Source organism: Passer montanus, unplaced genomic scaffold (genome assembly GCF_014805655.1).
Source record: "Passer montanus isolate IOZ18808 unplaced genomic scaffold, ASM1480565v1 scaffold12, whole genome shotgun sequence".
NCBI classification, from domain to species: Eukaryota; Metazoa; Chordata; class Aves; order Passeriformes; family Passeridae; genus Passer; species Passer montanus.
The window spans coordinates 13291457-13315066 of NW_024358722.1; the positions used below are offsets into that span (position 1 = coordinate 13291457).

The window sequence follows — 23610 nt, forward strand, 5'->3', positions numbered from 1 at the left end:
ATTGCAAAAATCCAGCTGGTTATCCTGGATCCCATGCAGGGCAGTAGCACCCCCATCTCAAAGTCCTACTAGGTCCTTTTAAAATACAGACCAACTGATGTCCCTCCTTTAACTCCCTCTGTGGTTCTGTGTTAGTGCCTGACTCAATTTTCTGTTTCCTTATTTTTATCACACATGAGAACACTGGGATATTTAGACTACTTACAATGTTTAAAATGTTTTTGAATTAAAATAGCCAAAATAACCCAAATAAAATTAATCAAGGGAAAACAGTGATACACAACATATTTCCCTCTTTTAAAACTTTGGTTTTTACCCCAAATTTTATCTGCTAAAAGTTTACCAGTCAGACTTCCTCCCCCTGCTCCAGCCACTCAGGCACTGCGAAGAGGCTGAATCTCTCTCCCAGCAGCCAGCCAGGAATTCCCTAATTTCCGACCCAAGCAGTGACCCTTGCTGAGCCAGGGGTGCCGTGACAACCAGGTACTCCTTGCTTCCCAATCCGTGTGCTGGCAAACCTCGACACAAATTCTTCTTTTCAAACAACATGACTTGAAAACAAACCAAAAGGTTCCTAAAAATCCCCATAACAGAGAATTGAAACTTGTCCGTGGATGCTCACAGAGACAAAAAATACCTCAACCAGATATAAGGCTGCAAAGGCAGCCAGAACCCTGTTGGTGTGTTCAGGACCTGACAGAGTGGTTTGAAACACGATACAGTCTCTTTGATACAGCTCACAAATTTAGAAGTGGAGGGGCCATATCCTATTAAAAATAACAGGAAATTGGTCACAGCAATAAATCTAAAGCTTTGTCTGCTGCAATTTCTTATCTGCCATGAGCAGCTGGTGGTGTGCAAAAAAGCCATGCAACTTTTCCTTCTTAGAAAAAGAAAACAAACAAACAAACAATTAAAAAATCACTCCAAAACTGTAGCTTCCATTTGGTGATGGCTTGCATCAGTCAGTTAACAGCCTTGGGAGACCTAGATCCCCAGGATCTTGTCCAGTCACACCAGGATATTGATGGTTTACTGCTGCCTCCAGGCAAAACCAAGTCACTGAGAAAGTGAAGATGGTGCACTAAGGTTCACAAGTCACAAGGACCTCACCAAAGGCTTTGGCACTCCTGACAGTACTTTTCTCATGCAATTTCTGCCTCCAAGTGATATCTCTCCTCTGACAGCATTCTTCTCTTTACCTACTGAAACAAATTAAGATCCCAGATGACAGCAGCTGCTTCTAATGGCTTACCAACACTTAAAAGGGACTGCACCAGGCAGTGTTATCTTTGCAATTCCCACTAGTGGAGAAGCAGCTTCTGCTGGGCTGGAAAAAAAAAGGATGAGGAGGTAGGGAAGAGGTAGCCAAGGCTCTTCCTCGAATGGAGTAAATTACAAACGTCAGAGGATTTCATTCAATTGGCAGAGACTACACTGAGCTTTTTGCCAGCATAACTGCGTCTGCTGTGGGTATGACTTGTTTTCCCACTCATAAAAGGAAGAGCTGTGCCAACAAAACTTTAAAGACCAAGACCAACAATGTGAGTGTGGGATTTGGTGTGTTTTCAGTACACATGAGTGAAGTTAACTATGGTCCAGTTTCCTGCCAATCTAATCCACACATCATGTAGTGCCAGTATTTTCTTTCTTTCTTATTCTGATTAGGTCCTGTAAGCATTTCTGGAGCAGACTATTTTCAGTCAGACAATCCTCCTCTGAAGCTTTTTTTTTTTTAATCCCAGTGTAAGATCCCAAAGGTGGGGAAAACTTAAGGGACAAGTGGCTCAATACAAAGGGCATATGTCTACTTTAAGAGCTAAAAGCACTTCTAAAACCTGTGTATTTTACCTGTATTTAGACAACCACAACTTGCTAGTTGCACGAGATACAATGGAAAGATGAAACCACTGCACCTACTAAAAAAACCCCAATAATCAACAACAACAACAAAAAACCCATTCTTCCAGCCCTAGAGACTTAAAAACCAGAAGAAACTAATTATAGCAGAATAGTTACAACATGTTTGGAGATCACCTCACCTGTGAGTATGTGCCAAAACCAGGGCTCAGTTCTCTCCTACTCCCCTGGAGGAAGGTGGAAGGGAAGTAAGTTCTAGTTTGGATACTGTAGGACCCCAAGAACTATCTCCCCTTGGAAAAAAAATGTATATAAGAAAACAGACTGAAAAAACTTCCTCTCCCTTGCATACATCAATTCTGTAAAGCTATTTCTTTGGCTGGAAAAGCTGTACTAGAGCTGGGCCTGATATGCACACCTCATCTCAGTTATCCGATTTTGAATTTCAACCAGCTCTTGATCCCAAGCATGAGGAAAGCTCCATATATTTTTCAGCAGCCTACAAGCACAAAAGGTTGCAAGCCAAAAAGTTGTATTCCTTGACATTACTCTTTGATAGTCTCTTCTCTAGCACCAAAAAAGCCTAATACGGAAGTCCACATAATGTGTGGTGATCCCACTGGAAACAAAACTAACACCGGCTACGGAATTACTAGGCTACCAAAATGACTTTCCACTAGCATATTAGAAGGGAAAGTTAGTGGTATGGAATTTCTTCAGGCTTGAGGGCTAACTCTCACCAACACTAAGCCATCTGTCATAAACTGTTTTATGTCTGCTTTGATTTTGGTTTTTTTGCTGCAGAAAAAGAAATGCACATCAGAAATGTTACAGACCACCAGATTTATTTCATATATTATCAAAGCTAAACATTCAAGAATTTTATGGAGATTAAGAGATTAGTGTCCGAGAGTTTTTATTCTTCTCTGTGCAAGGCTCTCTCTTTCAATCAATTAAAAAGGCTGAAGTTCAAGTCAGGTTGTTAATTCATGAGGGGAAATGATACATAACCCACATGCACAAAGAAGTTGGCTTGCAAGCAGTTGTTTTTACAGCACAGAATCTGTTTCAATCTATGTTTGTTTAACAAGATGCAAGCCTAACAATGGTAATTTACTAAAAGCTTGTGCACTAAGTATGTACAATACCAGAAACAATGGTCATAGCTCCTTCCAAAGATACAAAAGCATCTACAAAACTATCAAAACATAAGCACTGCCCTGGATTAGTTGTTTCAAAATCCAACATTCCAAACAGCTTCATCATTTCAATAACCATCTATAAACATTTAACTAATTTTGGACTACTGTTTTGCATTCCAGCAATGAGTTACTGCCAGTCAGTTCAACACAAAATTTCACTATTTGTATTTTCACCAATTTTTTTTAAAGCCATAGTATCATTACTGTTTGCTCAGACAACTTTTGCAACAGTAAATCATGGCTTAAGTATCAAGCTAGGAACATCAATCATTGGAAGGAATAAGTATTCACTATTAAGTTCCTCAATCTATATTTAAGCACTTGAATAACCACCTGCTTGTACAACTAATGGCCGGTGACCACACAGCTGCAGAAGGCAAGGTGGCACTCTGCCTCTCCAACAAGCCTGTTTGTCAGTGCTCAGGCCCAACCTGCATCCTGCAGCATTAAAACCATAATCACATCTTGAAACGAGTCATTATTTACAATGTTATTTGAGGCTTACTAGATGATATTCTGTTCTTCCTGAGAACCCAACAGAGCTAAATGAATCTCTGTGATGAACAACAACCTGCTCCTTTAGCTATTGCATCAGATGGTAGAAGCTTCTTTAGTCCTTACCATGTGCTCCCAACACCTGTATTTTTACAGAACATATCTCACCGTGATTTGTACCTGTTCACTGTCTGCATCAGAAGACTGAATCTTTCTTTGTGATGGTGAACATGTGGACCATAAAAAAATTTTGGTTCAGCATTTGCATTTTGCTCCCAGATACAGTTTTACATCAAGATAGCACAGAAACTTCTAAATTGGCAGGTCACTTCATTAGAAAAGAATCAACCAGAAAACAACCAGGTGCAGCAATTCCTCTGGAGCCTTAGAAAACAATTAATAAAAACGTTTAGAAAGGGCATTAAAAATGTTAGAAATACTTGCTTGGCAACAACAAACAATGTACAAACCTGCTTGTGAAGACAACTGGGCAGTGGGTTGCAGACAGTTACACTGTAGTAAGGTCTGTAAACTATGGGTGTTTACGGTACACTTCTTACTACCTTCAAAAATAAAGTGTTTCACTTTTCAGATACATTTGGTCTTAGTTAACTGCAGCAATCAGTTAACCATCATTCAATCACACATACTTGGAAGGTGACTCACCAGATATCAGGTGTTTAACTTGCATGTTCCCCAAGTAATATCTAGCAGCCGATATTTTTTTCTCCCCTGCCTCCAAAGCACCATGCACAAAGGATCACAGTAGTGGGAACTTGCATCAGAGGATTAATATCATTAGTGAACATGGTTAGGATTAATATCATTAGGAGTGATATACAATGCCATAACCACTCTGAATCTTGTAACAACCATGAGATAAGCTGCAAGTTGTGTCTATAAATAAAGTAATCAAGGAAATTAAATTTCCAAAATTCTCTGAAATTTTTTTTTTTTGATAGTGTTCTACTTCTCGATTCTTCAGCCACTACAATGCACGCACCATCATTATTTTATTTATTAAAAAAAAAAAACAACAGATTCAATAGTGCTACCTGTTTGGAGTAGACCTGGCATTTTAATTTAGGACATTTCTAAAGAATACCAAGTGATACACCTCATTGTTCTTCCCTTACTAGCAGGCATCAATGTATTCAGCACTCATAGAGCATCTGGCTAGCAAGATGTGGCAGCCTTCAAGTTTTGGAATTCCTTTCAGTGTTCCTCTAAAAGAGAATTGTTTTGATCCCCAAGTTGGTCCAGATGGTATCTCAGAATTGCCCAACTCCTCCTTTCAAGATAGCTGCCACTATTGTTCCAGAGGGTCAAGCCAACAGGCTTTTCAAAGCTAGCCACCACTACTAGAGATGGCCTATCTAAGGAAGTTCACAACATCTAAATTCTCTGATAAGCATTGACAGGAGAGTTTCTGTAAATCAAAACTATTTCCCCAGTGTGTCAGGCCAGAGCTTTGAAGTCTCCTGCAGCTGCTGAGCTGGTAGCTCCAGGTGACAGATTTCCTCAGAACCCTCCCAGTGCTGATCCTAAAACTGCAGCAAACAGCCTTTAGGGTTGCCTTGGACAGAGAGCCTGATCCTACAGCTAGCAAAATGTCAGAGCTTGCATGAAAAAATCCATGCACTGAAAACTCTTGTCAGCATCACAAGGAGGCAAGAAGAGCAGTTCCCATTAGAAGATTCTGATTACTAAAGCAGCTTGTGCACTGCCTCATGTGCCCAGCAGACTTCTGAGAACCATGGAATCATTAAGATAGGAAAAGACCTCCAAAATTATCAAATACAATCTTTGACTGAACACTACCATGCCAACTAAGTGCCATGTCATGATGTTTTCCACTTCTAGGGATGGTGACTCCACCACCCCCCTGGCCTGCCCATCCCAATGCTTACCCAATCTTTCAGTGAAGAATTTTTTTCGTGATGTTCAACCTGAACCTCCCCTGGTCCAGCTTGAGGCCATTTCCACTGGCTACTTTGCATAGGCAATAAGTTAATGCAATTCATCACGTAACCAAATAAATAAAACAGTTATTTTATCCTTTAATAGGAAAAAGCACACAAAGTACATTTAACTAATTTTGTACTTGTGGAGAGGTTCATTGATAACAAAGCACTGCAGACTAAAGCAAGTTTTCTTGTGCCAAAAAAATTTACAAGGGAATTATATAGGCACACTCGACCTCTTGCAATGTAACACCAATTCTTCTGCAAATTGTATAAAAAACACTGACATTGAATGCACCAGAAGCACTCTGTTTCTGCAAAATCCAGGCAATTTGATATAAAAATGCTCCTTTTACAAAAAAGCTGCATTTCTAGCAGTTTAATACAGTGAGAAAATAAATGCCAGTATACATCTCAGTCTTTACAATTTAATCCTTCTTACATGTCCTAAATCTTCATCTACTGTGTACAGTTACCAGGAATCACATTTTGCAGCTACTAAACCAATCTATAAAAGGAAAAAGGGAAGCATTTATTTTCACCTTTTGGGGGTAACACTTCAAGGAAAAAGTGTTAACGAGCGTAACTTGAGTAATACCGCATAAACAGAAAAAAATAGTTTGCAGAATTCAGGGGACAGGGAGAATGAAAACCAGATATTATCATCATCATTACTATTAACCCTTTATTACAAATAAAACAACCAAGAGGTATAAGAAAACAAGGTGCTTAAAGTATCTTAATAAGCCCAGCCAGAGAAACCAACACTCTTCAATGCTTTGGAGAATTCCTTTGTTTAATCCAATCTGGAAGTAAATTTATCCTTTTTGAAGTGCAGAAAAAAAGCTGTGCAGAGAAAGTGCCTGTATCACTACGATTAAGGAAATCCTCTTCCTCCAGATGGGTTTCCCCACCACGACACTACAAATTCAACAAGCCACATTTGGTCCAAGTCTTTAACAGCTATATACATTTTAAGAGGTCTTTTAGCCAGCAAATATAACATTGCCCTTAAGCTACCAAGGAAAGAGTGTCACCATTCCAGGAAATACTCCAAAAATAAATCTCAGTGAATGAAAAATTACAAGTCACCTGCAACTATTACAGTCCTACAGTATCTGAATTAACAAATGCATTATGTCACTTGGATAAATGCTTTTCAGCAAAAAGCCAGACAAAGCACCAAAAAACATTCTCAGATTTGTAAACAACAACTATTAACTCCATTAAAAGGATATGAAAAACATACTCATGTACAAGTTACTTTTATTTTTAATGGAAGAACGGCCTTTGCCAATACCTGCTCATTTTCTTTGAAAAGTGTGTTTTCCATTCAGCCCAATACTAAAAATATAGTCTTCAAGAATGGCTGATAAGGCATATATTTCAAATATGGCACCTTTTTATTTTTGCTTGTGCTCCAAAACAATAGAATGTATTTCCTCAAAATCTTTATTCTTCAAATTGTTAATATGGATTATATGCAAAGTCTGTTTAATTAAAACTTGCTACTTTTTTCATCAGCCTTAGCAATATGAAGAGCAAGAAAAGGGTGCTAAAAGCAGAGGTGTTGAGGAGGAGTAGCTTTAGGTACAAAGCTGACCTCTGGTGAAAAAGCAAAATCAAGCAAAGGGGCAAAGAGACTATGCCAGAGGACGAGGTTTTTACATCTCTTCGACCCAGACATGTAAAATTCACACAAAAATAATTCCTTTCTAAATGCTAAAATGGAAGTTTGGAAGGTAATGCTGAAATCTTTCAGAAAGACATTTCACAGCAGAACCCTCTGCTACAACAAGCTCCTCTTACACTGTCATTGTCCAGTTTCTTTACATGGTGCAAACCACTGGACCCTTAATGCACATCACCATTCAAAGAGTACTAAAGCAAAATAGTGACCTCAGGTAATAAAGTGCAACAACAAACCACAAAACTGCAGGTACACCTAGCACAAATCTGATGCACTTCAAAAGCCCAACCCTGGGGCTGATGAATGCACTCACACACCGAAATACAGAAGCAATCTATTTTTTTGTATGCACATGCAGCACAGACAGGGTCTTAAACTCATAGTGGTGTCTGGTTTCATAACATATGCCCTTCCTTATCAAATGTCATTTGTATTGCCATCCCTGCATCTGTCTCTACAGATGTCATCCCATGTAATGAAGCATATGGGCTTAAGCTGACATTGTTTGCAAACAGGAAGAGCTTTTGGCAAGAGGAATAGAACATAAAGTGTTCTTGCGGGCTGCCTCTCTTAACCCATCTTTGGTTGGCTCCTCTGCTCAGCTGAAACTGGTCGGCTACTTTCTGAGAGGGCAGACTGCCAACCTAACAGATGGGCAGAAGTAAAGTCATGCCAAAGAACCAGAATGTGCATCTAAGTTGATAATTAGGGGCTGAATTTCCCCTTAGAAATATTGCAACGGCAGCACACACAAAGTTTTCAAGCTTAAGGATAAAAGAATATGCTTCAGCCTGTCTAGTTGAGGGCTAATGCTGAAAATGACAAAAAAAAACCAAAACAACAACACCAAAACAACAACAACAGAAGTGAGCTATGGAGAAGGGAAGAGACTAGCCATATCATTCAGGATTAGTATTCTTCAAGGAGAGAAGAAATGAGAGAAGGGGAGGAAAGACACAGCAAGATTAAGCCTTTATCCTGAAATAGCTCTCCACAACGGGCACCTGCAAATCCTGGCCAGAACGTTTCTGTGGCCTTGCTGAAAATAATTTATGCAGAATAGAGATAAAAGCAAGGAACTGATGGCCACTTTACACAGCATTAAACACAGCTTTCCTGTCCACAAGGAGCAGCCAAGCCAATAGCTAGCAAAAGGCAAAGACAAAGAGTGTTTATAGCTCGGTGGAAATCAAATATAATAATGTACACAAGTACTTGGAACTGTTGACAATTATTGTCTTGGTCTTGATATACAGTGATACAGAGCTGTGGCATTCAAAAAAAAAGTTAATGGTAAAAGAGAGAGAGAGAGAGAGTTGGGGACTCACTTGAAATTCTCTCGTCATACATTTCAAAAGTTTTCATGCAGTGAGGCAGTCCTGTGACTACCTTAGAGTCCTGTCAAAGCAGGCTCTTCTGGGTCATTTTTCTCTTCATTTTGTGTGTTCCCTCCCCTTTCTCAAGCCACTTTACTCAGCAGAATGAATGCCAACAGCCATGCATGGCTCAGTTTGGAAAAAACATTGTTCTAATTAATTCTTCTTTTTCCAGTTCCAAAGTGGCTCTTCCAATTTAGAGCTTCTGAAACAAAAATATTAAGAGCAATAACTACAATAGCTTCAGTTAAGTGGGATTTACAGGCTTATATTTTTGATAAACAAAGAAAAATTTTAATCCTGTCTTTTTATCATAAACCCTATGTTGAAAAATACTCCAAGAAGCTAAGAGGTTACTTACTCTCACTTTGCTTCCTTTGGAAATATGATGTTTCAAGAGGGCTTTCACGTTGCCAGTGGATGGAAATTAGCTCTCCACCACAAGTAGTGTTCTGAGTCACATCTTTGGAACAGAGCAGAAGGCTCAGTCACAGATTTAAAATAATTTAAAAATGATAGCTGTAAAGTGTCTAAAATCACATGTGCTGCTATCCAGACCTCCACTGAGATTTCCTTCTGAAGAAATTGGTCAATGAAATGTCCTTTGTTGTACTGTCAAATTCTGGCAAGCTGCTCCTCAGTATAACAGGAGACTTAATTGGGCTTTTGTTTAATTACCACCAAGACAATGACGCTCAAATGAAGAGAACAACATCAGCAAATGAGTGAAAGCAATCAATTAGGATGAGCCTAAAACTATCTTTCAAGAGAAAGGAAAGGGCTACTCATTACTGCAGTCAGAGGCTAGAAATTCAAAATATAAACATGTCATTTACTAAAATAATACATAGCTTTTAGATGCAAATAAATTAAATGACAGTTACTATAAAGGAGAACCATCATTATGAAGGAAGATCAAGATTTTATACCGCAGCACTGCTGCTAAGCTTAGGAAAAACGAGACTTGAGTTTGTGAATTAATGTGAATGCTGGTATCAAATTGGGCAAAACTCTTCCAAATGCACTACAGGTACACATTTAGCAACAGCCTAGATGATACAATAAATGAATCAATGAACACAGAAAGAAACTGTTATGGAACACTTTAGGTATCAATTAGCTTGCAATGAATCAAGAAAGTACTTGGCATCCCCAAAAATAAAATATGACATAAAATCTAAATATTATCCTGGTAACTCCCAAAATCAGTAACACAACTGAAGGTAAAACCAAAAAAGAATCTAGTGTATATTCTACAGCAGTAACATAAGACTTGATATGAAAACCACAAAGAAATATCAATTGGCAAGACAGCAGCTGCATTTGCAAAGCCAAAAAAGTTTTATCAAAAAGGTAAAAGCTAAAGACAAGCCTAAAGACTTTCACATCCAGTCTTCACCTACACTAAAAAGTGCAACTGTACCCAACACTACAGGCAAACATACACCCTAGCAAGCGAATGACATCTATTAGTGGGAAATGAGACTTAACCATAAGGGACATGCAGAAGGTCGAGCAGGGTACACAGCAATGGCAAAATGTTTGCCCCTGATCTAGCTAAGGTTGAACTGACTTGAGGAAGTTCTACCTCACTGTTGTGAAAATTCAGCTCCACTTTTTGCTTTAAAACCTCAAGTTTAGCTTTATCTTTTGGTTTGATAAGTAAATGAGCACATGTAAAATCCCAAAACTCCATTATTTTCAGTGGCCACACTTTTCGTGCTTAATGGTAAGAGAATTTACTAAAGATGATGTATTTCCAGACTTAGGTATTCAATTTCTACCCTAGATGAGCCAAACATGGCACTGTGCATCTCAGTTATTTATTTTCTCAGCCAGAGTTCACAACTGCATGGTCACCTATTAAACAACAGACTTTTCCCACAAGAGCAAGACTATGTACCCATACAGCTAAACAGGTTGAGCTTTTTCTACCATTTATATAAACACACCAATTGCAGACAGAAGTTGCAATATGCTTTCTTGGTCTGCATGTCATTACAATAGCATCTGCCATTAAACTAAAAAAAAAAAAAAACACAAAAAACCCCCCAAACCTAGTTAAGTATCAGAGTTGAAAAGATATTTCAGACAAAGTAAGAAAAGTGGACAGAGAAAAAATTTTTAAAAACAACAGGAAAAAACCTCCAACACATAATTTAAGTGAAACCTTTATTACAGAAACATGATACTGATACCTCCTGAAAGATATTGTAAAAATAATGGAAAAAACCCTGGTGAGACAGGAAGCTTAAACACAGCTAATCTAATGATAACCTTCATAATAGAGGAAGCAAGCACACTTCCAAAGAGATGACAAAACCAGAGATTATTTTAGGTGTTTACCTATTCCCAGATGAAGCTAAAAAGCATGCAAAAGGAACTTGGGGTAAGCACACCAGACTAACTGCTACAGCCCCTTGTTTTAAAATAAAATCACAGCACTCAACTTGGCAGGTAATAATCTCCAACAGAATTTACTTTGGTACAAGCTGTCAGGAGTTACTGATCCCTTTCACACACTCACCTTTGGAAGTGCAATTTCCTGTTGCAAACTGATGTCCTCATCCTGCAAACCTCTGCTCACACAAATGCCCTGGTTTAGTAAGCAGGGCTGCCAGCTGTGCTGGTGGCAGTGGGGCTGGCAAGCACACGCTGCAGGCTTGGGGATGTAGTGCTCAGCAACTGGACTTCCTGCCTGGATCTTACAGTGCCAAGGTAAATAATTACGATGCCACACTGACAGATGTGTCAGAGGTATGAGGTATTAACTAGATTTACTACAGTCTTGAATAACTGAGTTGTAATTTTCCACTCTCCTGGCACATAACATAACGATGAAAGGTGTCCTACAGTGCCAGGATGTACCCAACTGCAACACTTCACCTTCTGAATCTTCGAACCCATGTGTACTGTAGAGCCCCCTCTTGCACAAGACTCTGAGCCCCTTTTCTCTAATTACACTGTTCCTCCACCAAAAGAGGGCTCAATTCAACCTAACAAAGTCTTAGTAATCTACTGAATAATCTACAGAGACTGACAATTTAAGAAGTGTTTGGACAACATTCTCAGACACATGGCGTAATTCTGGATCTCATCCTGTGCAGGGACATTATCCTTGTGGGTCCCTTCCAACTCAGGATATTCTATGATTCTGGTCAAAGGACACAAGACACAGTTGTCATCATCATGATCCTGGCAGAACAAGGATAGTGTAATCAGTGCTCAGTCTCAGCAGACATGGCAATCAGGCATTCTTTTGTTTTTAATTTCCTCTGACCTTGCAGTTTGTCCTTGTAGAGTTCTCACTGTTCATGAGCTAAGGCATCTATGTTTGAACAAACTTAGTACACAAACTACTTCCACACACTTGATAACACCTTCTGCTCAACATTCCACCAGATCTTCAAAACCACCACTCACTGCCATATTCCTTAAGTCAAGAAGATATTAAAATATAGAAATCACTGAAAATATGAAAGATTTGACACATAGTCTTCAAAGGCTTGCTACAATGAAATAACATAATTGATTCCAGTATTTCAAAGTGTCCTAAAAACATTTCTAACTTCTGAGAAATATAAACTGCAGAGGTAAAGCTCATGGTCATGTCTAGACACCACTTATCCAGTGTACAATGCCACAAGGATTTTGGTGATAGGCAGCTTGCAGCACAATCGTTCACAGTCCATAATAAAGAAAATCACATCTGGGAGACTACTGATTAATGGTCTTTGTCTGTTGACAGAACCACTCTTAAAAGCCATATACCTTTGTTATTTTATAAACTTAATTTACCTTTCCTATATATTTTTACCATTATGGGGATGAGATATACAAAAACCCCACAAACATTTCAAGCTCTCCTCCATCTCTTTTCCTAATACGTAGAGGAATCACCGCATAAAGACTTAACTCAACACCCATCACTGACATCATCCAGAACGGATTCTGCACTGTTGGGTGCAGAGCCCCTTCCTGTGCAGTTAGCACTTGATACCCAGCCCTATCAGTTTGTTGCCCTGATTAAATTCTTTTAGGTTTGACCGCTGCACACAGAAATCACCGCACATACCAGTATAATAACTGAGATAACAGTGAAGGAAATCTGCATTTAAGTCATCACCCAAACAGTCCATATCCATGCTGGTTCTCTATGAGAGGCATTTAGGACCTTGCTCGGAGCATGTTGCAGAGAGCAGGTCAAATGACGCCCGAGGGAATGTGGTGTACAAAGCACCCAGCATGGGCAAAGTGAAACATTCCTGGGCATCGCACCTCAAGACAGCCACAGGCAGGGCAGGAACACACTCGGGTGGATGAATGCATGGCCTGTCAAATGCCTCAGGGTAAAGCAAATGTGTCTACCCAAGTACAGGTATGAAGGTATGAAGTACTGCAAAGGAGGTCACTTTGTTCACAAAGGCCCCAAAACACTGCACTGCCAAAAGTACTTAAAGATTTCTGGTTTGGTTTTATACTACCATATTACCAGATCCTCTGCTAAAAAACAGGTTCAAATTCTTAAGCAAAAAAGGGAACCCCACAAAACAGTCAAAAAAACCTTGATTTTTTTCAAATCTCAGTAACCCAATTCATCTTTATCCCTAAAAGAATGGCAAAAAAATAACAATTTCTTGAGCTAATATCACAGATTTTTAAATTTAAAAATACTTTTTTATTTCAAACCACTATGAAAAAAAGTAACCTCTTTGATTACAAAGCCAGAACCTTGTCAATTTTTCTGACAAAGACTTTGACTCTTCAGTGAATGCTTCAATGGACTGTTGAGTCTTATTTTAATACAGTTCCCACAACAGAGCTATTCCTAAGAAACTAATACTATAAATCATAGAGATTATTAGTGGGAAGTTTTCCTAATAAACAAGCTAGAGTCTGCCTTGAACTTACAAAATTATTTTATTAACTGTATCACCAAAGGATGTTTTTCAACATGTAAGTTTTAAATGTTTTTTCATTAACACATCTTAATCTTTGCAAAAGGTACTCAACAAAACGAACATGTTCTGCATTCAAAACCACTGCCACTGGCCACTCAGGTTGTGGTAAAAAGCCTTCTTGAGATAAACATGCACAAACCTGTTTTCTTCATTATAAGAAACTGTTGGAATAATGGAGGATATCCTTCACTGTCATTGTCCTATCCTATGCTGCTCTCTTTGACTGAAACATACAACACGAAGAGACTGACAAATGGGCTTGCTCTGATTCCATCCCAAGTAAAAAAATAAATTACTTTATAAATCCACACTATTTAAGAGAGCAGAGAAAGCAAAATTAAGTGGCATTTAACAGTGGACAATGTCACCGGACGTTAGCTGAATGGCCCTTTCATTGAACATATTTACACGCAGAGGACTTTATTATCACCAGCTCATAGTCCAGCCAGTCATGACCATTGCAGTGTATTGCTGAATGCATGGGGGTTAGGAAATGCAGAATTTCACAGCTGTATGCAGAGAACTAGTGATATGTGCAAAGGACACTGATCACACAAAGCTAACGTGGAAGTTAAGCCACATATTAACAAACTTCTACTGTAACACAAGCTGAAATTACAAAGGTAGGTAAGAAACCTTATATAACATCAACTAAAGTTGACATTATTAACTAATAGACAAAATGACTAATTGTCTCCAATGTGCACCCACCCCTTGTCAGATGTTTTGACAGATTAATTAGTGCATGGGTGGCAGTCTTCATACCTGAGTCAGGTTCAAGAAAAAACTGCATGACTACATCAGTCTCTCCGGATAAACCCATTTGTACATCAAAAGAGACAACTGAGCCATCATTAGACAAGGTTTTGAAAGCTCAACCTATCCAGTTATAATTTACCCTTTCACAGTGAAAAGTTACATGCAAATGTACACTACAAGAACTCAGAGCCATTCTGTGACCAACAGTTTTAGGTTACTACATCAGCAGCAAGGAACAAGAGCTTAGCAAACTGACTTAGCAAAACTAACACACAGCTAGCAGAGAAGATCTCTACCCCCAGCTACTGCATTCTCCTTACAGGTGCTTCTTTTCATTCCAGCTTCAGAGAAATGCTCATCGCTTTACAAAGTCAAGCAGGTCCTGAGGCGGTATCAGTAATTTTCTTCCACAACAACTGTCTCAATTACTGAACTATAAATCTGCATTTCTGAATTTGCATATTAAAATACACATGGCAATTTCCTAATCAAATGCAGAAACCAGAAAGGCTTTCAAGAGGTGAACCAGCTTCAGACTACGACCAAAGAAACCAAAATCCTTAATAATACAGGCCAGCATTCCCCAACACACTATTTGCCTATTGCACCAAACCATTTCTTCTCCTCTTCCTTAGAATGTACTTCAAAACATGTACTTTGTCTTTTCCTATTTGTAAACTTCCCAGCACATTCTACAATACAGAAAGGAAAGCAAAAACTTAACTTATGAATTGACCTGTATTTCTCCATATACAGCATTATATTTAAACACTTCTTTGTAGATAATGTTAAGCAGCACACAACATCAAACTGCATAGCAAAAGCCCTAAAATATGCAAAATTTTAAAATAACATTCATCTTTAAATGACAGCTTTTATTTCCCCCTTGTCAGAAAGAAAGATAATTTTAAAAAATGAAGTGAAATTGCTAGCAATCAACATACTTACCATTTGGATGTTAAATGTTATCTCACCTCAGTAATGCTCTCCTGCAATATGTCAGTTCTGCACTACAAACAAGATTTCCAGCTCTGCACGGATGCATTTTGGAGCACCAAACTAAAAAGGGGAACACGGATCATGATAGAGAACTTGCAAAAAAACCCTGTCACTGTCAACCACAACAAAGTGGGGAACAGCAGCAGATCAATACCATGATTTAGATTCCTCTGCTGTCACAGATTTCCACAGCAGTCTTGGCAGAGGTGGAAGGAATCACAGGAACATTACTCAAATATGTCTGCATGAGTTGTTTTATTCACAAGCAGAAACTTGCCCTGTCCATCCTCCATTCTGAAACTGATAGGGCTCTGAAGATCTGTCAATAAATATTTCTGTCTACCAGAAGCAGACTACACCAGCCATCCCCTTCAATTAGCAAATGATTTCTTTATCTGGTAAACTGACCAAAGCATCTTCCTAAACAGACTGAATCTTAACAATGCTATAAAGAATGTAAATAGACATCAACTACATTCAGTAAGTCTTAATAGTATGCCAAACTAGGAAAAACAAGAAAAATAAAAGAAAAAATATTATCATTTCAGGTGCCCATTTTCCAGAACCTTTCAAATAAATTCCCATCCCCCTAAAGCTCATCATAGATTTTCTTCATGAGGCAGGTCTATTTATATGGGGCATTTTGCAAAGCTCTAAATGGAGAGGACAGATTCCCCCTGAAATGCCTCTTTTCTATGTTTGAGGTAGGATTTTCAAGACCTGATCCATCTGAAGGCATCAGAAGTTTCACTCCACCACAGCACAAGGCAAATTCAGCCCAAATACATTGCTTTCCCCTCTCCTCTCCCTCTGTTCTGGTAAACAACAGGCACAATGTTTTGTGCAGAAATTCCTTTACACACTGTCTCCCTTTCAAAGCACCTGAGATAAGCACTATATATCACATACCCAGAAAATGCAGGGTTTCCACCACCAACAGGACGCATTTTGCACTGAAAGGACAAATGAAAGTCCTGTGTGAAGAGGTCAAAATCAAAATGGCACCAGCAATAGACATCAAAAACAGTATCTGGCTTCTGTCTGTTGAATCTCTGATTGGCAAAGTCCCCTGATTTTGCCCAGACTTGTCCAAAAACCTGGCTCAATTATCATCACCAATAAAAACCTAAAGGCATTTTATCTACAAGGTAGTGAATGTCTCCTCTCAAAAGAGGGAGTTCCATGATAAGAGCTAATCTCAAAAACCTTAGGAATGCAAACTATTTTCTCAGTTGTAAAAACAAGAAAGAATTTCACAAACACAAGTTAAAACAACTACTGGTAGCCTCCTGCTTCTCCTACACTGCCAACTTCTCCTGGGCTAAGGCTCTACCCTTTGTCCTTCAGAGAGATATGCTTTGAATCCAACCCAATGGCCAAAGAATGTCCCAGGAGAGAACATCACTTTTATGCTTCTTTACAAATGACAGCTTCCCATAAACTTTATTTTCTAAGTTCAAAAAGCAGTGTGAGGCTCCCTTCACAACAGCTTCAGCCTTTTCAACAGGGAAGGCAAAGTCAGTCCACACTTTATTTTGCAGATAGCTGCAAGGCAGGCGGGCTGTAAGACAGCTCATTCTGGCTGGTTAGACCAACTAAAAGTTGAACAAGTCCTGGCTTTTTATTCTTTAAGCTATAACATAGTTTTCTGAAACTTCTTCGGACAACTCTTAACTATGTTATACACTACATACACTAATCTGTTAACATGAGGTGTTGATTGTTACGTGAATCACAATGCCTGCTACTAAATCAGTCTTTCCCCCAGCTGACAGATATGCAAGAATCAAGTATATCATGGTGTTGGTATACTACTGCTTTGACAGTATTTTCTTTGAAACACCCACTAAGCTGCAAGAGATGCAGTTACCTCCATAAACCAGTCCTTGTGCTTCTCACAGCCCCAGAACTATCATTCTGATTCAGAAATTGAAACCATATTAACTACCCAAATTTTCAAATACCCTTTGTCCTCAGAAAACATACTAGAAATCATAACCAAATTGACTAATAACAGACAGTGCTATCTGCCTTTTAAAGGAAGCCTAACCATCACTTCAGTCCTTCTCTGTGCCAGCCCAGGCCACAGCAGAGCACATCTCAATAAGTTAAAACATCAAACTTGAATGTGTTAAAGACTTAAAGTCCAAGACATGCTTTCCATGAAACCTGAACATATACAAAAAATTAATCTTTCAATTCCCCCTGCATGACTATATAATTAAAAGCAGCATCATTCACAGTACAACAGAGAAACTAAATTACTATAGTGTGTCTAATCATCAGCCCAATATCCTTCTTCTAAGAGCAGCTTACCCTGTAAGAAAACATACAAAATATCACAACAGGCACATATAGCATCATCTGTCCTAAGAGAAATTTCTCAGTCCCTGTCAGATAGGGCTGATTTATGCCCTAGAGCAGTACAGTTAACATCTCTTTATTGTAGCTGTGACTGTTCTTCCTGTCCCTAGGAACACTTCTCTTCTTCATCCTAAGAGACTTTGGTTTATATGGTCTCCTTTGGTGGTGGTACACACTGGAAATGGTGATTTAGAAGTATTATACACTTTGTCTTTCAAACTACTCCCTATAACAAGCCATTGTATCAAAGGGTAATGGTCAAGCACTATTTTGCACATATACATCCTACCTCCTCTAACTGACTCCCTTGAAACAGTCCTACATTAATATTTTCTGTTCAATATCACATGAATAGTTTTCAATCACTCTCCTGTGATAGGAGACCACAAACTGATTATTCCAGGTGAATTTGAGCACCAGTTCAATAACATCCTTTGTCTCATTAACACAATATTGCAGAACAACTGCAGCATTTTTCTTCTGCCCAATACTAAGCATTAAGAAGGCACACAAGTTCAAATAAAACATTGTTGAAATCTTCCTCTCCACCTTAATAAATATAGTTAATTTACAATCCAGTAAATTAACTATATTACATCCAGTAACATGAACAAGTAATTTGATTATTCCATCTAACATGCATATTCTTGAATTTATCAACATCATCTGCTATGCTTCCCTTTTACCCAGCTTTCTTGGATTCCCTTTACAATTTCTCAGTCTTCTTCCATCTTGCCTAATCCAAATACTTTTGCATCATTAGCAAGTTTTGGCACACCATCATTCATCCAATTTATTAGATCACTAACATGCATGTTCACCACCCTCTTTTCAGAGGTGTTTATACATCACATAATGTAATTTTAGGTTTACATTGTTACTGACAAAATAAAAAAGTTAGTCATAAGGACAACAGGTAGACTGAGTGAGAATTAGCAAGAAGAGTTGCAGTTTCTGAAGACGTGCTTAGTGTTGAGCAGCGCTTGGTACCTAAACTCTTTACATGAGCAGAAAATAAGATTGTCATAATGGCTACAGGACATCAGAGGGGTCAGCATTCTCTTCTTCCCAAGCCAGCATGCATGCATTCATTATGCCATATACCCAATATACTCCAGAAAAGTCCTTTGGTCAGAAAACCTTCTTAATATTAGCTAAATTTACAGTCACTTAGGTATTCACATATAGCTGACAATAACATGTTCAGCTACTTATTAGGACAGCTATGATAAGGTAGGTAGAACAAATATGCACTTCTTTTTACATATTTTGTGCTGCACCATAATCTTGTGCCCTTAACTCCTTTTACATTCCTGATTTCTTCTCATTCCTGCCGACAACCCAAAGGAAAGGGGAAGAGTCATGGACTGCAGTTCCTGCTCCTGGGGCTATCTCCACATTGGTGAGAAGCCCTATACCTTCAGAGGGTCTGATCACCTCTTCAGGTCCACATGCACAGCAAACCAAAAGGCTTTAAGGAGAGCAAAGGCACCCCATGGGACATGCTACACTTGCTCTGGACATGGATTGAATCCAGCACTACCAAAGGAAGCTGCACCAGCTCACTGAATTTTAAGGTCCCCTGCACCAGGCACAGGAGGATAGGGGTTAGACAATGAAACCAAAATTGTATCTTTACCACAAACATGGGCTTCAGCTCCAGTTTACCTCCATTCCTTTAGGAATTACTCTTTAATTGTTGCTTTTTAACATATATTTTTAACAATTTCATAGGTGGAGACAGCAGTTTTCATGAAGTATCTGAAAAGAAAACCAGTAGATTTTAAAAAAGGAACCTGACTTTTTCACAGAAAACTTCAGAGAATCTTGTGCACAATCTTGTACCATACTCCTTCCTCACAGGAGGAAAATCTACATAGTACTGCTTTATTTTCAAAGACCAGGATTTGTTCCAATGGAACTCCACAAAGCATAACAGGAGAAGGTATGCTGTACTTCACAGTGGACTTAGACATAAAAAAAAAAACAAACTTCTGTGGCATCTGCTCAGCATAAAAATTAGGCCTTTACTGAAATCTTCTTACAACTGAGCTAGATACACACGCACAAATATACTGCATACTAAGTATTGTAGCCTGGCTCCTGCAAAGACTTGTATACACATTTATTATTACATATATAAAAGAAATCGCATGGTTTCAAAGGCATTTGAAAGGCAAGGTAAATTGAAACTCAGGGGTGAATCTTTGCAGGACTAGGACATAAATGCTGCTGAGCAGCACTGCCTGCTGAAAACTTTGTACCTGTTGTACACTACAGCAGTTTATGCATTTCCCCCTCAGCTGACAAACTCTTGCAACAGAGGATTTGCTTCCAGCTGAGGAGGTGGAGGGAGTTCAAGTACGCTTTTCTTACTGCATATACCTATGCTAAATGTAAAACCATATTAAAATGAGCTACTTAAGTAACAATTAATAAAACACAGCCTCACTGCATATGATGAGAAACAGAATGAAGAGCAGCAGATTAGCTCAGTCCATAAACATAGAAAAAGGAAGCCATAGAGTTATCAGAACTATGCACACAAGTCTAAGTAGAATACTTTCTCCATGATTTGAGGAGCCACTGTTGGCCAAAGCAATTTGCTAAGTGCACAAGAGCAGATGCATTTCATAAAAAGCCATTCCATACCTAAGTTACAATAACTGACTCATGGGCTTCTGCTGGACAAGAATGACCAGGAGAAAAGTCAGTCATTAGTACTAACACCGGTTGCTAATTAACATCATGAACAACACTGCACCAAAGCTACTTCTGCTACTATTACAGAAACATTTAAAAGGCACGTGTAAAACTCTAAATATAATGTACATACAAAAGCTCATATTGCTCAGTACAGAGATCAGCCCAGCTCTGGCCCTGGTATGCACCACTGGATTCCTTGAGGATGCATCAAGGCAGACGTACTTCATACAGCTTCTCACACACAAATGCAGAACTGACGGCCTACAAGCTCTGCCACAGATTTTAGGGACTATCTTTTAGCTGATGGGCTGTGCTTCAGCCCATAAATTTGCAAAGCTCCCAAGTTTTGTATCACGACCCGTGAGATATACACAAGTGCCCTCTGTCTGTAAGCAACTCTGGCACAACTTTCCAAAGATACCAGAAAGAGTTCAAGTAGTGCCAGTAACAGAACAGGTCCTAAAGCTTATTGGCATTACTATAATGTCAACACACGCTCTATTTTATACCATGTAACAACTACTAGATGTCAGCAACAAAACCCCCAGAGGCCAAGAGCAAAAGCTGTTTAATCTGTATTTTGTCACTCATATTTGATGGGACATTCTCAGCTGGATAACGAGAACATAGTCCCTGCTGGGACTGCCACCACTCACATCTGTCCTCAAAAAGAGCTACCTCCTCTCATAATATGGAAGTTGGCAAGTGATGACTTGTGATTTGGGGGTGGGGGGGGGGAAGCCATTTTATATGAATATTTTTCCAAACTCTGAAGAACTGCAGCATGTAACAGTGTTTTTGGAATAACCAAAGCCTGTAGCAACTATCTGCATAGAGTTTAAAGAAAAAAGAACTGGCTTCTGGTAAAAGCATTTTTTCTGTGGTTTCAGGCTACGTGCCAAAAATCCCAGAAAACTTCTTGGGCAACAACACATTGAATCTGAGCCTTTTACGGGTCACTGTTCCCACCTCGTTAAAGTTACAAACAACAAAAGAGTTGCTTATAATGGACATATGATTATTTCATGCAAATCAGAGAAATAAAACATACTCGATAGGAAAGCTCCAGCACACATCATATCCACATACCACACATACATTATGTAACACTCGTCCCAAATACACCCCAATAAAGTGAACTGGTTTGAGATCTTAACAATTCATCGACTTTGCCACACCAGAAACAAGAGCAGATGTCACTCTTCCTGCCTCGCTGCGATCTTCGCTGCAGCATTCGGCAGAGTTACAGACTTACCGAAGACGGCCAGTTTAGGCTTGACTGTAACTAACAAAGAGCAAGGTAAAGCCCCGGGCGGAGGGGAAAGCAGACACGGGCATGCCGCGATGTAAATAGAGGCAGCCCAGCACGGAGCCCTGTAAATAGTCGATCCTCGCTATTTACAAATACCTCTTGACTAGACAAATGTCGTGTTATCTGAATGTCTAACAGATTAAATTCACGGGCTGAACAGACCGTCCAAGGCTCGCTTATCGCAGGTCACCGACTGGCATTTGTACCCCAAGCATGGCTCTGTTGGTGGTTCCCAGACAGCGCTGGACACCCGGCGGAGCGGTGCTAGCCCGCTGCCGCGCACAGCGAGCCCATGCAAACGCTGCCGACCGCACGCTCCGAGTGCGAGGCACCGCTCGGGCTGTTTCAAAGTCTGCGCGGGGACGCGCCCGAACTCGAGCGAACTCGGCGGCGGCTCCTTACCTGCTGGGCAGCGCGGCGGCTCCGGCTTTGTGCGCACCCGCGGGAGGCGGCGGTCTCTCCCGGCGCTGCGCAGGGAGAGCGGCTCCCGCCGCCCCGGCCCGGCCACCGCGGGAACTTCGGCGGGGCGGCCGGCAGGGCGCTGCGGCCGCCGGTGGCGGCGCGGAGGGCCGGGCGCCCTTAGCTCCTGCTGCCGGCCGCGGGGTGCGGGAAGGAGGGAGGCAGGGCGGGAGGGAGGAGACTGGTGTCCCGCGGGGCGAGCGGGGCCGGCGGGCGGGCGAGCTGGAGGCGGCGGGGCCGGGGCCGGGCTGGGGCTGGGGCGGCGCGGGGAGTCACGGCCCAGGAATGCCAGGAATGTGGGGCGGCCGCTGCGGCCGCGGGGCCTGGAGACGTCGGGGACGCGACTTGGGATTTCTTTTCTCTTTCTCCTTCTTTCTTTCTTTTTTTTTTTTTTTCTTTTTAAACTCTTACCCTTTCCCCAAGGAAGGCGGAGGAGGGTTGAAACCCACCCCGCGGAGGAGGGAAAAGGAGGGAGGAAGAGGAGGGCGCAGGCTCCTGCCAATCCGGGCGGGTGCCGGCGGCGGCTCTCCCGCGGAGGGCAGAGCTGCCAGGTGCGGGTGCCGGCTCCTGCCCGGCCCTCCACGCACGTGTCGGCCCGGCCCGGCCCGGCCCGGCCCGCGGCAGCTGCGGGAGAACCCCCAGACAGACTTGGGCAGGGAGCTGAGACAGGCTCTGCACGCGTGGGCCTGGAAGCTCCTGGGATCCTTCTTCCAGCCCTGCCGTACGAAGGCAGGGTGCCGCCCTGCTTCTCTGTAACCACTTCTCTGCCCTTCCTTAACTCCCCGTGTATCTCATGCAGCCTTGAGCAACAGCATCGTTTCTCTCCATTCCTCCCTGTGTTTGCTTCTGCTCTTCCCATCTCAGCCCTTTCGGTCTCCTGCTTGCTGTGTGACCCTCACTTGTAGAAGTGTGGTTACCCCTGCTCTCCAGCTGCACAGAGGGTGAAATACCCGTGATGGGAAAACACTCAGGATGCCACCCTCATGCCTCTGTGCTTTGCTGGAAAGCCAGCAGGAGAAAACCTGAAGTTGGCCTAAAACATGGTGGTTTGTAATTACACAAAATGCCCAGGACTTGGCAGATGTGGGAAAGCCCATCTGATGCCTGGTGTAAATGACAAAAGGAGCAGGGAACACATCACACTGTTGGAATACTATCAGGAAGGCTGAGGCTACCAACAGTGTTGAATATATCACAAGTAGTCTTAAGAGCAATGTGAATATTAGAAATTATGTGTAGATGTTGTTGTGCATCAGGGACTGAGGCTACCAACAGTGTTGAATATATGTAGTTTTAAGAGCAATGTGAATATTAGAAATTATGTGTAGATGTTGTTGTGCATCAGGGCTAATGGGCAATTTGCAAAATTATTTTTGCCTGAAAAACTACACTTATTTAAAACTATCCACCTTCCAAAAATAATCCACATTCTAGAAAGTGTGTACAAATACCTCTGGTACCAA

At 40.6% G+C, this 23610-nt stretch overlaps 1 protein-coding gene across 1 annotated transcript in view; it reads right to left on the bottom strand.

The window, feature by feature from the left end:
- Window positions 1–22471, bottom strand: part of PTPN14 (protein tyrosine phosphatase non-receptor type 14) — a 110202-nt gene extending 87731 nt beyond the window's left edge. Inside the window, exon 1 of the mRNA XM_039697730.1 lies at window positions 22091–22471. The gene's annotated coding sequence lies outside the window, so the exon portion shown is untranslated. The remainder of the gene's footprint in view (window positions 1–22090) is intronic.
- Between the last annotated feature and the right edge of the window lie 1139 nt (window positions 22472–23610).